The sequence below is a fragment of the Octopus bimaculoides genome, chromosome 22 (genome assembly GCF_046866305.1).
Source record: "Octopus bimaculoides isolate indiv1 chromosome 22, ASM4686630v1, whole genome shotgun sequence".
Taxonomy (NCBI): Eukaryota; Metazoa; Mollusca; class Cephalopoda; order Octopoda; family Octopodidae; genus Octopus; species Octopus bimaculoides.
The window spans coordinates 31,456,082-31,469,314 of record NC_142949.1 but is presented as its reverse complement, the minus strand read 5'-3'; the positions used below and the strand labels follow the sequence as shown (position 1 = coordinate 31,469,314).

The 13,233-nt window shown below is 33.0% G+C and overlaps 1 protein-coding gene across 1 annotated transcript in view; it reads right to left on the bottom strand.

The window, feature by feature from the left end:
- LOC106873809 (UNC93-like protein MFSD11) overlaps positions 1–7,439 on the bottom strand; it is a 46,092-nt gene extending 38,653 nt beyond the window's left edge. Inside the window, exon 1 of the mRNA XM_089339518.1 lies at positions 7,356–7,439. The gene's annotated coding sequence lies outside the window, so the exon portion shown is untranslated. The remainder of the gene's footprint in view (positions 1–7,355) is intronic.
- Between the last annotated feature and the right edge of the window lie 5,794 nt (positions 7,440–13,233).

Genomic DNA, 13,233 nt, shown 5'->3' with positions numbered 1-13,233 from the left:
AAATGGAATTATTTGAAAGAGTTGAAGCGCCTGGTTTTCTAATATTTTAGAGCATATGAAAGTATCAGATTAATAAAAAGCAACATGCAGTCGATAAATTAAATACCAGTGAAACACAAGAGTCATAGTATCGACTCGTCCTCTCCCCTAAAATTACTGCCCCTGTGGAAAAATTGTTATTATTATTATTATTATTATTATTATTGTTATTGTTATTACTTCCGCCATAGCGAAGGCGGAAGTATTGTTTTCAGTCGTGTTTGTTTGTTTATCCGTGGACAAGATATCTCAAGAACCGCTGGATAGATTCGGATGAAACTTTCAGGGATGTTTGGCCTCGTGACTGGCACCAACTGATTAGATTTTGGGATCGATCCGGTACCAGACAAGGATTCTGGATTATTTTTCTGTTTCCTTTATTTTCTTCTTTATTCTTGAGAGCGGTCGAGTTAATTTTTAGTACTCTCGTTTGTGAGAGCAGTCGATAATATTTACAATAATGACTGCTTCTTCGTGTTGGAATTCATCCCCACATCTGAATAGGATCTAAAGGCTGAATTCAGACGGCAATGAAAACTGGTTCTATTCCCGTAGCTGTGCATTGTTTAACACGTTTTCCATGTAAGTATGTACCTCATCTATTAACTACATTTCCCTGAATCCTACAATTTAAATTTTATTTAAATGAATAATTATTTCCTTATTCACTAGACACAAATACTATGTATTTTAAGAAGGAATATTTAAAAAAAAAAAACGAAATATTCAGTAATTTCGTAAGGGCATTTTTAGCCCAAGTAACTCAAACAGATTCGGATCGAGTTTAGAAATATTGGCCAAGCTCCGGTTTGTGGGAGAGACAGTAATAATAAAAAAAAAATTCTCACCTTTTAGTCTATCTAAATAGGCAGTCACTGATATATAATAAGATAATAAAGTTTCATATACAATATTAAACGCATAAAAATATAACATTATGGAAAGAATTTCATATGACAAAAGAAAACAGCAAAAATAGCCCCAAACAATTTTTTTTTTGTATTGGTTTTCAATTCTAAATGATTACTTTAATGGAGAGTGATAAATTGATAAAACAGGAAATAGAACTGCAAAAGAAGACGAAATGGCATCATATATATATATATGTGTGCATATATATATATATATATATATATATATATATATATATATATATATATATATATGTATGTATGTATGTATGTATGTATATGTATGTACGTAAATAGGTGTATCTGTGTGTGTGTGTGTGCGTCACTGCACAATTTTTATTTCAAAGAGATGTCTGCATGTGCTATCATTTTCCCATTTATAATAATGTAAGAACTTTATATATATATATATATATATATATATATATATATATATATATATATATATATATATATATTTGTATATATATAGATATATGTAGTTTCAGATAATTTGGAAAGATATATATATATATATATATATATATATATATATATACATAGATAGATATAGATATATACGTATATACATACACATGTGTATATATTTCCAAATCATATAATAATATTTGTGTGTGTGTTTATAAATATACGTATGTCTACTGACAGAGCCTTACGCAAACATATATAGACACACATCTATTCACTTACAAACGTGTGTCGGCGTATACGTGTACGTGTGTATATATATATATATATATATATATATATATATATATATATATATATATATATATATATATATATATATATATATATACATATATACATACACATATACATACATATATACATACATACATATATATATATATATATATTTATATATATATATGTATATATATATATATATATATATATATATATATATATATATATATATATATATATATATATATATATATATATGTATATTTATATATATATATATGTATATATGTATATATATATATATATATATATATATATATATATATATATATATATATATATATATATATATATATACAAACATACAAATACGCATATATATATATTCAATTACTAGCCTATCATAGCTATATAAACACATCACCGTATTCATAACACCCGTTATAAAAATAAAACTATAAAACGGACAGAAAGTGTGAGTAAATACGAACTTCTTGATAAAACTTGTATTTAGATGTATTCTTAATCTTTGAGAATATCAATTTTTGATAGATAAAACTTTTAAAAATTAAAGCAGATAAAGATAGATCTGGGATATCAAAACGAACTGCAAACATTGATTCTGTAATTGTTTTCTCCTTTTATGATAATACCTTAAAAGCTGTATGCGTATGTGCGTGCGGGCACGCGTGTGTGTATGAGTTTATGTGAAAAAAAGAGAGAGAGTGCGTATATATATAAATATATCTATATTCACATGTCTATCTATCTATCTATCTATCTATCTATCTATCTATCTATCTATCTATCTACTTACATGTATTTATCTATTTCTACGTATGCATGTATGCATATCTGGAGTGTGAAAGAGAAAATGAGCAAGTGACAAAGAGAGAGATAAAGAGAGAGTGTGAAAGAGAGTGATGGTGATAAATGAAAAGGAATAGATATGTACTTTAGATTATCTCCACATTAATTTATAAGGAAATGTTCAATGAACAAACACACACACACATACACACAGAGAATTAAATGAATATACATTTGAATAAAATGAGAAAACCGCTTCAATGCGTTGTTTTTAAAACATTTACTTTATCTCAATGTTAATATTTCAAGCATTAAAATCGTTTTCAAGAAAAAGAGACGAAGGAAAATGATGAAATGAATAACGGGAGGAAAATAGCAATCAATACAGAAAGTAGATTATAAACTTTTATTAATGATTTTAGATGGCTCCCTGTTGCTAATCAGAGTGTAGCGTTGCTGCTATTTACGGTACAGAAACGACAGAATGTAACATAAACTGCATCATTAAAGCACTGAATGCTATACTTTGAATTATTTGTTGCAATTCACTGAACTCTGCATTCAAATACCGCCTACGAAAGTTTTGCTTCCAATCCATTCGAGGTCGATTAATCCTAAGCTGGCTGAATATTTAGCACTTTGGACAAAATTCTTAGCGACAATGCTTCCAGCTTTCAACTTTCCAGCTCCGAATTCAAAACGCACCGAAGTCGATAACGTCTTTTATCCTTTCGAGATAGATAATAAAATACTAGTCCAGAGGTGTGAGGTGGCTACTTTGTAGACTAGTTAAGACACCGGTCAAAATGACATAGTGGCATCACTTCCGGTTCTTTATATTCTGAGTTTAAATTCCACGGGGGTCACCAGGATTGATAGAATAAAGTGCCAGACAAGTAGTGGTGTCAATTTAATGGACTTGCCTCCTCCCCTCGAAAATACTCGATTATACGCACACATATTTATATAGCGTGCTATAAGACATATCTTTAATTTTTTTTGAGCCAACAGTGTGTTTTACGACGATTATAAGCAATTCGTCTGTATATGTGGGACAACAGAGAATGGTAAACAGCAGTATGCTTGGCTATCTTTCCATCAAAAATTTCCTGCGGCTAAAAGGTTTAGTGTTCCGTAATTCATGAAGGATGTCGATATTAAAGAACGTGATAATGAATTCTTGAAATTTACTGATTCCTCATGTAAATTCTTTTTTGTTCTAAGTTCGAGGAGAATGAGATTTATGATGCAGCTCTAGGTATTTACAACGAAGAGTAATAAAGATTGTATGGCCATATCAGCACTAACGATCATTAAAATATTCATAGAGAAAATAAAGTTGTTGACAAGACAGTTGGATTTTGGTCGAAATCTGCTACGTATGTATGGAACTAAAGTAATATTACAAAGAAAAATTGGAAGCGTTCTTCAAGCACAGACTTGCATGTAAATTTGGTTTAACCACAGAACGAGACACCATAATGAATTCGCTGAAATTATAAAAGTCATCGGTTGGTGCTAGACTCGTTAGTCCGGGCGCTTTTTGTTGAAGAGAAACATGTTGAAACACTGGTGTCCCCTGCGCTAATTAATGAAATGTGTTATGAACACGTAGTCGTCGTAAGAGAGAAGCTGTTCTCGCCCCGACGAGCACAACAGCGATTCTGCGTATCTGCATTCGAATATACGTCATCGTCATCATAATGATTCTTGAATTTCTACTTATGCTAAAACACGCATATACACAATTACTCAAAACCATCTATCTATCTATCTATCTATCTATCTATCTATCTATCTATCTATCTATCTCACTCACTCACTCACTCACACACACACACAGACATATACAGGCACACTACAAGGAACATTCCCATAACAAGGTTTGGATACTATATCTTAAAGTCTCCTGCCTAATATTTGATTTGAAATACAACTTATACATATATATATATATATATATATATATATGACAGACTTCTTTCAGTTTCCATCTACCAAATGCACTCACAAGGCTTTGGCTGGCTCGAGGCTATAGGAGAAGACACTTGCCCAAGGTGCCACGCTGCGGGACTTAACCCAGAACCATGTTGTTGGGAAGCAACCTTCTTATTTCTTTATTGCCCACAAGGGGCTAAACATGTATGTATGCGTGTGTGCGTGTGTGCGTGTGTGTGTGTGGGTGCGTGCGTGATAAAGTTAATCTATATTGATATTAATGGTTGAAAACAGTAGAATAACGAAAGAAAGATTTTTGTAGTTTTGCGAAATTTTTTCCCCATTTCTTTGGTTGTGGAAGAAAATGAAGCTGGAATATTGGAAGACAGAAATCTAATTTGCGATAAGAAATATGGAAATGGGAAAATGAAATACAGTAAATTTACTTGCATTTTATTACTGTAATACAATAAACTCTACACACATAGATACATACATAATGCACACTTGCACTATGTTTCTGTATATCTATGTATGTTTGTTTTGTTTTTTAGTCCTTAGAATTCTTCTTAAAAGGAAGGAATTGGTTTCTAACAAAGAAAAACAGCTCCATTGCTGGAATTGTGATATCAGTAATAATAAGTTTACATGTTGAACTTTAGAAATGTCTTGCATATTTATATTGTTCCTCTTACATATCGTATTTGTAAAGTGCATGCTAGCCTTTCTCTTTCTTTGCCTGAAAATCGTAGCTTTTCCATATTGTTAAATTTAGACATCTAATAACGTAGCCATGTATAGTAAAAATTATTTTGTAAAGATGCATGATCTTGATTTTATAGTGTTGTACTCATACTCCCAAGATTTGGGGTTCGATATCCAAACAGGGCGGTACGCTGTGCTCTTCTGTTAAACAATTCATTTCACGTTATTCAAGTCTACTCAAGAGTAAATGGGTAACTCCCGTTTAGAGGCTAGCGTTGTGATCTCAATTTGTCAACTTGTTTAAGCAACTTCATAGTGATACGAAAGCTTGTCTTAATTTCAATGGGTCACTATCGGAACCAATTTCCATCGATAACGGAGTTAAGCAAGGTGATATTGCTGCTCCAACACTTTTTTTCCATATATTTTGCGGTAACTATCTTGCATGTTTTCCACGACTGTGATATCGGCGTCTGTATTCGCTTCAGGACCACAGTTAAGGTCTTTGATGTTAAACGCTTTAATGCCAAGCCGAAGACATTCCAGGGCCTTGTTCGAGAGCTCCTTTATGCTTATGATGTAGTTCTCGTTGCTCACACCGAGGAGGATATGCAGGCTATATTGAATCTCTTCTCTAGAGCTTGTATGGCTTTTGGACTTACTATCAGTCTAAAGAAAACAAAGCTCATGTTCTCTCAGCCACCAGGACAACCCTATGTGAAACCTAACATCTTCGTCCAGGGTCAAGATTAGATGTGGTTGACTCCTTTGATTCTGAAATAAACCCGAGAATTGAAAAAGCCAGCAAAGCATTTGGAAGGCTTGAAAATCGTGTGTGGTCTGATAGAGGTATCACCTTCAAAACCAAGCTTAGTATCTATGAATCTTGCATTTTAACGGTCCTCCTGTACTCTTCTGAGACCTGGACGACATATCGGTGCCACATCAAGGCTTTAGGAAGATTACATGAAATGGAATTCTTTAAAACCAGACACCGTTGACAAATATAACACCGATATATTTTTTTAAAATGTTAGAGAAACATTTTTACATTTTAGATTCAATTAATTCATTAGCTTTCATTTTTTTTCAATATTTTTCTAACTGTAAATAGAAATTACTTGGTTATATGATAATGCAAACTTTAAAGAAATAAACTCTTTTGATTTTAAGACAATTTTTTTACTATATTTACTCTTTTTAATTACATATATTCTACATGTAGTTAATTTTATAACACAATATCTGTGATTTAATTTTTTCGTATAATGAGTTTTGTTAGGAAAATAAAATTAAAAAGAAAATATGATACTACAAATCAGAAATGCTTTAGCTTAATACAAAGAAACATTTTAATCAAAAATATTAAATTAAATTTAAAAATTAACAAATATATATATAAAATGAAATCGCGAACGTAAAATAGCTGTGAAAACAGCTTAGATCTGCTAAAATTCCTTAGAAAAAAAGGACGGTTCGGAGGTCATTACAGAGAATCGAACCTCGGACTGCTCAAAGTCCGCTTCAGCAAATTGTACCATTAAGCTAACCATTTATAATGCTAAATATTTTAAAATAACAAAAATATTTTGTTAAAATGTTCACCTAGCCTTGAAGAGTTATAGTCAAGAAAATGAACCCCCAGTATGTTCTTTTTGTTTTTGTTTTAGAGTGTGACAGTTATTCTGTCGGTGTCTTTTGCTGAACCACTTGGTTGTGGGGACGTAAACAAACCAGCAGCACTTGTCAAGCGTTGGTAGTGGGGGACATACTCAGTCACGCAAATATACGATACACACACACACACACACACACATATATATATATGTATCCAATATATATATATATATATATATATATATATATATATATATATCTGTGTGTGTGTGGGGGGGGGGGGGTAATCCAATGGCCGAGGATTAGCATCACGCTTTGAAACTCGGAATTTAAATCAAACTGTTTTGATCCATATATACATGCATATATGTATATGTGTGTGTGCGCGCATATGTGTATGTATGTATATATGCATGTGCGTGTGTATGTATATATATGTGTGTATGTATGTATGTATACGGCGGGTTTCCACACAGTTGTTGTCTACCAAATTAACTCGCAACGCATTCATCGACGCGGAACTATTGAAGAAGTCACTTGCCCAAGGTGCCGCGCAGTGGAACTGAACTCGGAGCCACCTGTTTGCAAAGCGAGTTTCTAAACCACATAAGCCATGCTTTTCAGAATTAATAGAATCTGTCTTACCACAATATAATGTGATGCTTTTTGTCTCTATCCAGATTTAATGGATTCGCCCTCTCTGTTCAGAACGTGATACCTCCAGCGAGCTGTAGCAATTCTAAATCTATTCTATATTTATCACAAGTTACCTTTTTAGAAGCAATTAATCATTTTTTAGTAATTATAAAGTGAAAAAAATAAAAGAATAAAAAACAGCGAACATTACCCCTCCCTCTAATCGCGCACGACACTGCTCCACCGCCCAGCTCTTTACCTTCCCCCCAACACTAAATCTATTGTTGAGCTGACACAATAGAATTGACAAAGCCGAGCAATTATTATTCAGAAACAATGTCCAGATTGTACCATTAATTTTTCACGTCATATTTTTTTCTTCTCTCCATTTTTCAAACCGTCTCTCTTTTTCTCTGTTAACAAATTGTTTTTATCTCGTATAATGATTGGCAATAATCAGTGAAGATCGCCGCCGGCAGATGGCGCCACAATACAAACTGGAGTGGTGGTGGGAGTGAAGTGATTATAGTATTTTTGTTGTTCTTATGAGCTTACGTTCTAATTTTTCTCTTTCAGTAGTGCAGGCAGGAGGAGCAGAGAGGATCGGCGACTGGTGACGTTGTTATGAGAGCGGTACTTTTAGGCCTGTTGTATAAGACTATATAGAATAGGGGGCTTGTAGTCATGGTTGTGGGGCGGAAGGCTGCGATCTTCTTCAGGTCACACACTTTCCTGGTACGCCAGTGATTTTCTTTCTATTTTAAAAAATCTCATCCTACCCCTACACCGAATACTAGGTCTTTATATACTGCTGTGAAGTATCATAAACACATTTCCTTCTTCATTCAACACCCTCACCACAGCTACACTCTTCCATCCCATCAACCCCTCACCAAATTCTTATATTTCAAATTCTGGAGACAAGAGCCAGGTATCATTTTCAATCCACAAGGAACTTTGATCCATTAAAAGATCACCATTTTTTTCGCCACTTAAAGACCCACCACTCTTTCTGTAGTTTGACAAGGTTTTCATCCTAATACGCAACTGGTAGTTAATTTATCGACTCCGAAAGGATGAAAGGCAAAGCCGACCTCGGCGGAATTTGAACTCAGAATGTAAAGACGGACGAAATACCGCTAAGCATTTCGCTCAGCGTGCTAACGTTTCTGCCAGCTCACCGCCTAAATATGGAAATATTGACAAGGCAGATATGTACAGTTATATTTAACCAGCATCTCTCATCTCCTGCCGCTCGACGGAAGCTTCGAACGTATTGAATTGGCTTTCGTGTGAGTAAAGATATGTTTAAGTGCATTTGGGGTTAGGTTAGCTAAGTACTTCTCGAAACATCTCAGACACAGTAAAGGTGGTTAAGTTGCTCTCTGCCTCTCTCTCTGTAATACCTTACACAAACGACGGAAAAGACTATGCACAGTATTGACATGGTACTTCTGACGGATCACTTTTTTGCTCAATTTTGCCATTAATTCAGTTCTTTTCGCTTGATCTTTAACAAAACAAAAAAAAAAAGAACCAATAGTATATGATTTATCATAGTAGGATATATTTTTAGATTTGCCTTTGAATCTACAATAAGATATAATAGCTTATATTATATTTTCGCTAATATAGTTTGTTCCTATCAAACTCCAAATATAGTGATTCCTCTAACGTTTTTGCCCCCTCTTATTTTTTTTATTATTTTATTCATATCGGAGCTCTGATTATTTCTTTCAACTTAAGCACCATTGTTGTTCCTTTCCATAAACTCTCATTCATTGATTATTCCATCCACATCGGTACTTTTCGCAGAACGGACCTTAAGAAGAAGACGAAGAAGAGGATGAATAACAAGAAGAAACAAATCGAAATCTCTTCACGTGACTTAATCGATAACCGTCATAGAAAAGCAACTCTTTCTGCTTTGCTTAAATATATTTTTCCACTTCAGGTCGTCTGTATTAGACGGTTAGATCTGCTTTACTGAGTTTCTACTTCAATTTGTGGTGCGTTTGTGTGAATAAGTCTGGTTATGGACGAGGAGACAGGTTGTGGAGAAGGAGGAGGACGACGACGAAAAGAAGTAGAAGAAAAAGAAAAAGAAGAGTGGAAAAAGTGAAGAAGTGGAAGAATAGCAGTGAAACGATCGATTTCTCTTTGATAAGATACATATATACATACACCAGTACACAACACACACACACATACAAACATACACACATATATGTATATATATGAATATATATATATATATATATATATATATATATATATATATATTTCTACATACGTACATATATACAAGTACATATGTATGTATATGTATATGTATATATATATATATATATATATATATATATATATATATATATATATACGTATATATATGAGTATATGTATTTGTACTTATATACATTATATATATATATATATATATATATATATATATATATATATATATATATATATATATATATCATTATATATATATATATATATATATATATATATATATATATATATATACATATATATATATACATATACATATACATATACATATATATGTACCTGTATATATGTACGTATGTAGAAATATATATATATATACACAAATATACATGCATACACAATTGTACTCATACACTTACAAGATCAAAAACAAAGTAGGATGTTCTTACAAAGAAAATGCTTGATAAGTTTACGTCTAATTACGTCTGCAATTCACTTTGGATTGTCATTGGTTATAACCTCTTCAGAATTTTTGCTTTTCATACAATGCTTGTCAAGTAACCCCCCCCCCCCACATATCCACCTGCACACAGAAGCGCGCGCGCGCGCACACACACACACACACAAACACACACACACACACACACACACACACACACACACAAATACATACACCCACATATGCGCAGTGAAATTACCAATTTCCAATTCCATCCTTATTATATATCTTGAAGTCTCACACCTAATTACAATACCATTAATTAATGATTTTCTTCCTGTTTAAGTTCAGAGTTCGTTTTCAATATATTCTTTTGTTCTTTGCTGTAATCTTCAAACTTACTTATTTAAAAATTAAAAATCAATAGGATCTTCAGTGACCTATTCAAATTGAGTCATTAACAGTTTAAGTTAATTAAAAACGGAGACTTCTTGAACATTTTAGATATTCTCTTATGGAACAGTCTCTTAACAATTAATGGTTTGTTGGTTCATCAAATGAAAATTTCTCTGGAATGGTCTCTTAAGAATCTTCCAATTCCTTTTGCCGCATAACGAAAGCATAGAAGGAATGTGTTTACATTCTTTAACTTTCCTATCATAGCTAGAGCTTTTTAATGTTTAAGCTTATTTCACTTTTAGTCTTCTTACATACACACATACACACACGTATATATACAGTTTGTTTTTCACGGTAGAACTAGAAGTAGACAAAACTATATATAATAGCCTGTAGATATTGGGTTAAAAAAAACCTTTTGGTTAAAAAACGCCCAAGGCTGCCCGTGGTAATCGAACCTATATGTTCCCTATTCATTTCGCGTATCTCGAGGCGTCAATAACATACAATTGTTGCCGGTAAGGATAAAGTTTGTAAAATGGAGGAATCATTTAGTAAGATTTCTTTGGTCTAATAGTAAAACGCTTGTCGCTTTTGTAGAAGACCCACTTTCGATCCCCAATCTTATGTTGGGTTGACAAGATTCTGATCTGTACAAATAGGAGGGCACATTGGCTAAAGTAATCCTAATATATCGAGAAAAAGAAAAGGATTGTCTCGATTGGAATTGCTTTGGTCATAGCTCTTCTCAATCAGGGCTGATCTAGAGTAAACAGCAACGGTAGAAACAGTAATATATATGTATTAATGTGAACTGACAGTTTCCCGAAAGTTTGTTGGTGTTTCAGAAATATGATATGTTCAATGTTAGAGGTTAGAGAGGTTAGAATGTTCTAAATGTATGGAATGCTGTCTTGGAAGTAGGTTGTTATGTAGTTCAGATATACATTGATACAGCAAGAATTAAAGAAAACAATGAAACACAAGAATGAAAACAACAACAACAACAGCAGCAGCAGTAATAATGCAAATGATATAACAAAAAAAACGTAAACCAAGAGAAAAGATGGAGGTTAAAACAAACTGAAAAATAGACAGAGAAGGAATGGAAGAAACAATGAAACAATAGAAAATAACAGTTCAGTCTTTCAAAAACATTGGTAAATAAATGAAGTATTATGTTACTTTTCGTGCTCCATAGCAAAATTCTCTGTACACTGAACAACATGGCTTCAAGAAATTTTTAAAGACGTCATTTTACATTGTTTTTCCTTGTAACACCATCCTGAGAAGAAACTTTTGTTTCTGACCTAACGTTAAATATACATGAAAACAAAGTGAGCCTAATAATTGTTCAACCCTGTTAGTAAACCATCTGGGTCAGTCTAACAATCCTTTAGACCACATAAGGACCATCACAAAAATCACCGTTTTTAGTCAGGTATAAGTGAGACCCCATTTTATACTTGTTTTTAACCGGAAAATGCTGCATTGCGAAGGGGAGAATTGTAGTGGTTAGACTTATACGCGATTAAATATGGTATTTCCTCTTGTGACTCTGCATCCGGATCAAAGGAAGCGCCAGTTGATTCGTCCATCTTTACTTCTACGTTCAACTTTGCCTGTGAATCTGTCGGAGTCGATCGAATAAGTACCAGTTGAGAACTGGAGTCGATATTGTCGACCTACACCTTGCCCTGAAATTGCTGACCTTTTTGCCAAAATTTCAAACCCATATATATATATATATGTGTGTGTGTGTGTGTGTGTGTGTGTGTGTGTGTGTGTGTGTGTGTGTCTATATGAGTGCTGCTATATCACCATGTGTCTGTGTTTGCATGTATTCCTCAACTTGATCTCTGCTCATTTAGTTTTATTTGTGTTCCGACAGAAGTTTTGAAGAAAAACTAAAGCTGCTGATAAAATAATTGAATTTAAGAATGATAGGACAAAGTTCTACACCAAATCATTATTCTTCGTAAGTCAGACTTTCTCGTGGGGAATTACTAATATGGCAGGTAATTTTCGAAAGAAATTATTATATTAAATATATAACAACATTTTGCCTTTGTACCTATAGTAAACTCATTTATAATACCGTGTACAATAATTACAAAGTATGTAAAATGGTCGCTAACCATGCAGGCACATAGGTTTATATATGTATGTGTGTGCATATATATATGCAAGCATATATGTTTGTATATGTATGTGCATGTATATATATATATATATATATATATATATATATATATATAATATAATATAATATAATATAAAATATAATATAATATATATATATATATATGTATACATTATATATATATATATATATATATATATATAAATATACCTACCTTCCTACCTACCTACCTCCATCCATCCATCCATACATACATACATACATGCTTAGAACCGGCCTCCCAAGATCGTGACGTCGAGTTTCACATTTCATTTCCTGAAACGAAACACTAGAATTGCCAGACACTACCTAATTAACGATCACAACAAAGGTTAGATTGTTTTCCCATAGTTCCATCAAGATGACAGCTCTTTGTCAGTTTTTTTTCTTAATTTCTTGTTTTTCTTAACTCCTCATCACTAGTCATCCTGTATCCTCCATTAAAGAACCTTAACCCTTCACCGTACACTTTCGCTTCTTTTATATACACTCGCATTCAGTTATCTTAGATGAAGATGTGGTTGTGTAGTATGAAGCTTGCTTCGCAGTCACATCATCCCGGGTTCAGCCCCACTGCGTGGTACCTTGCAATGGTGTCTTCTACTCTAGCCTCGGGCCGACCAAAGACATGT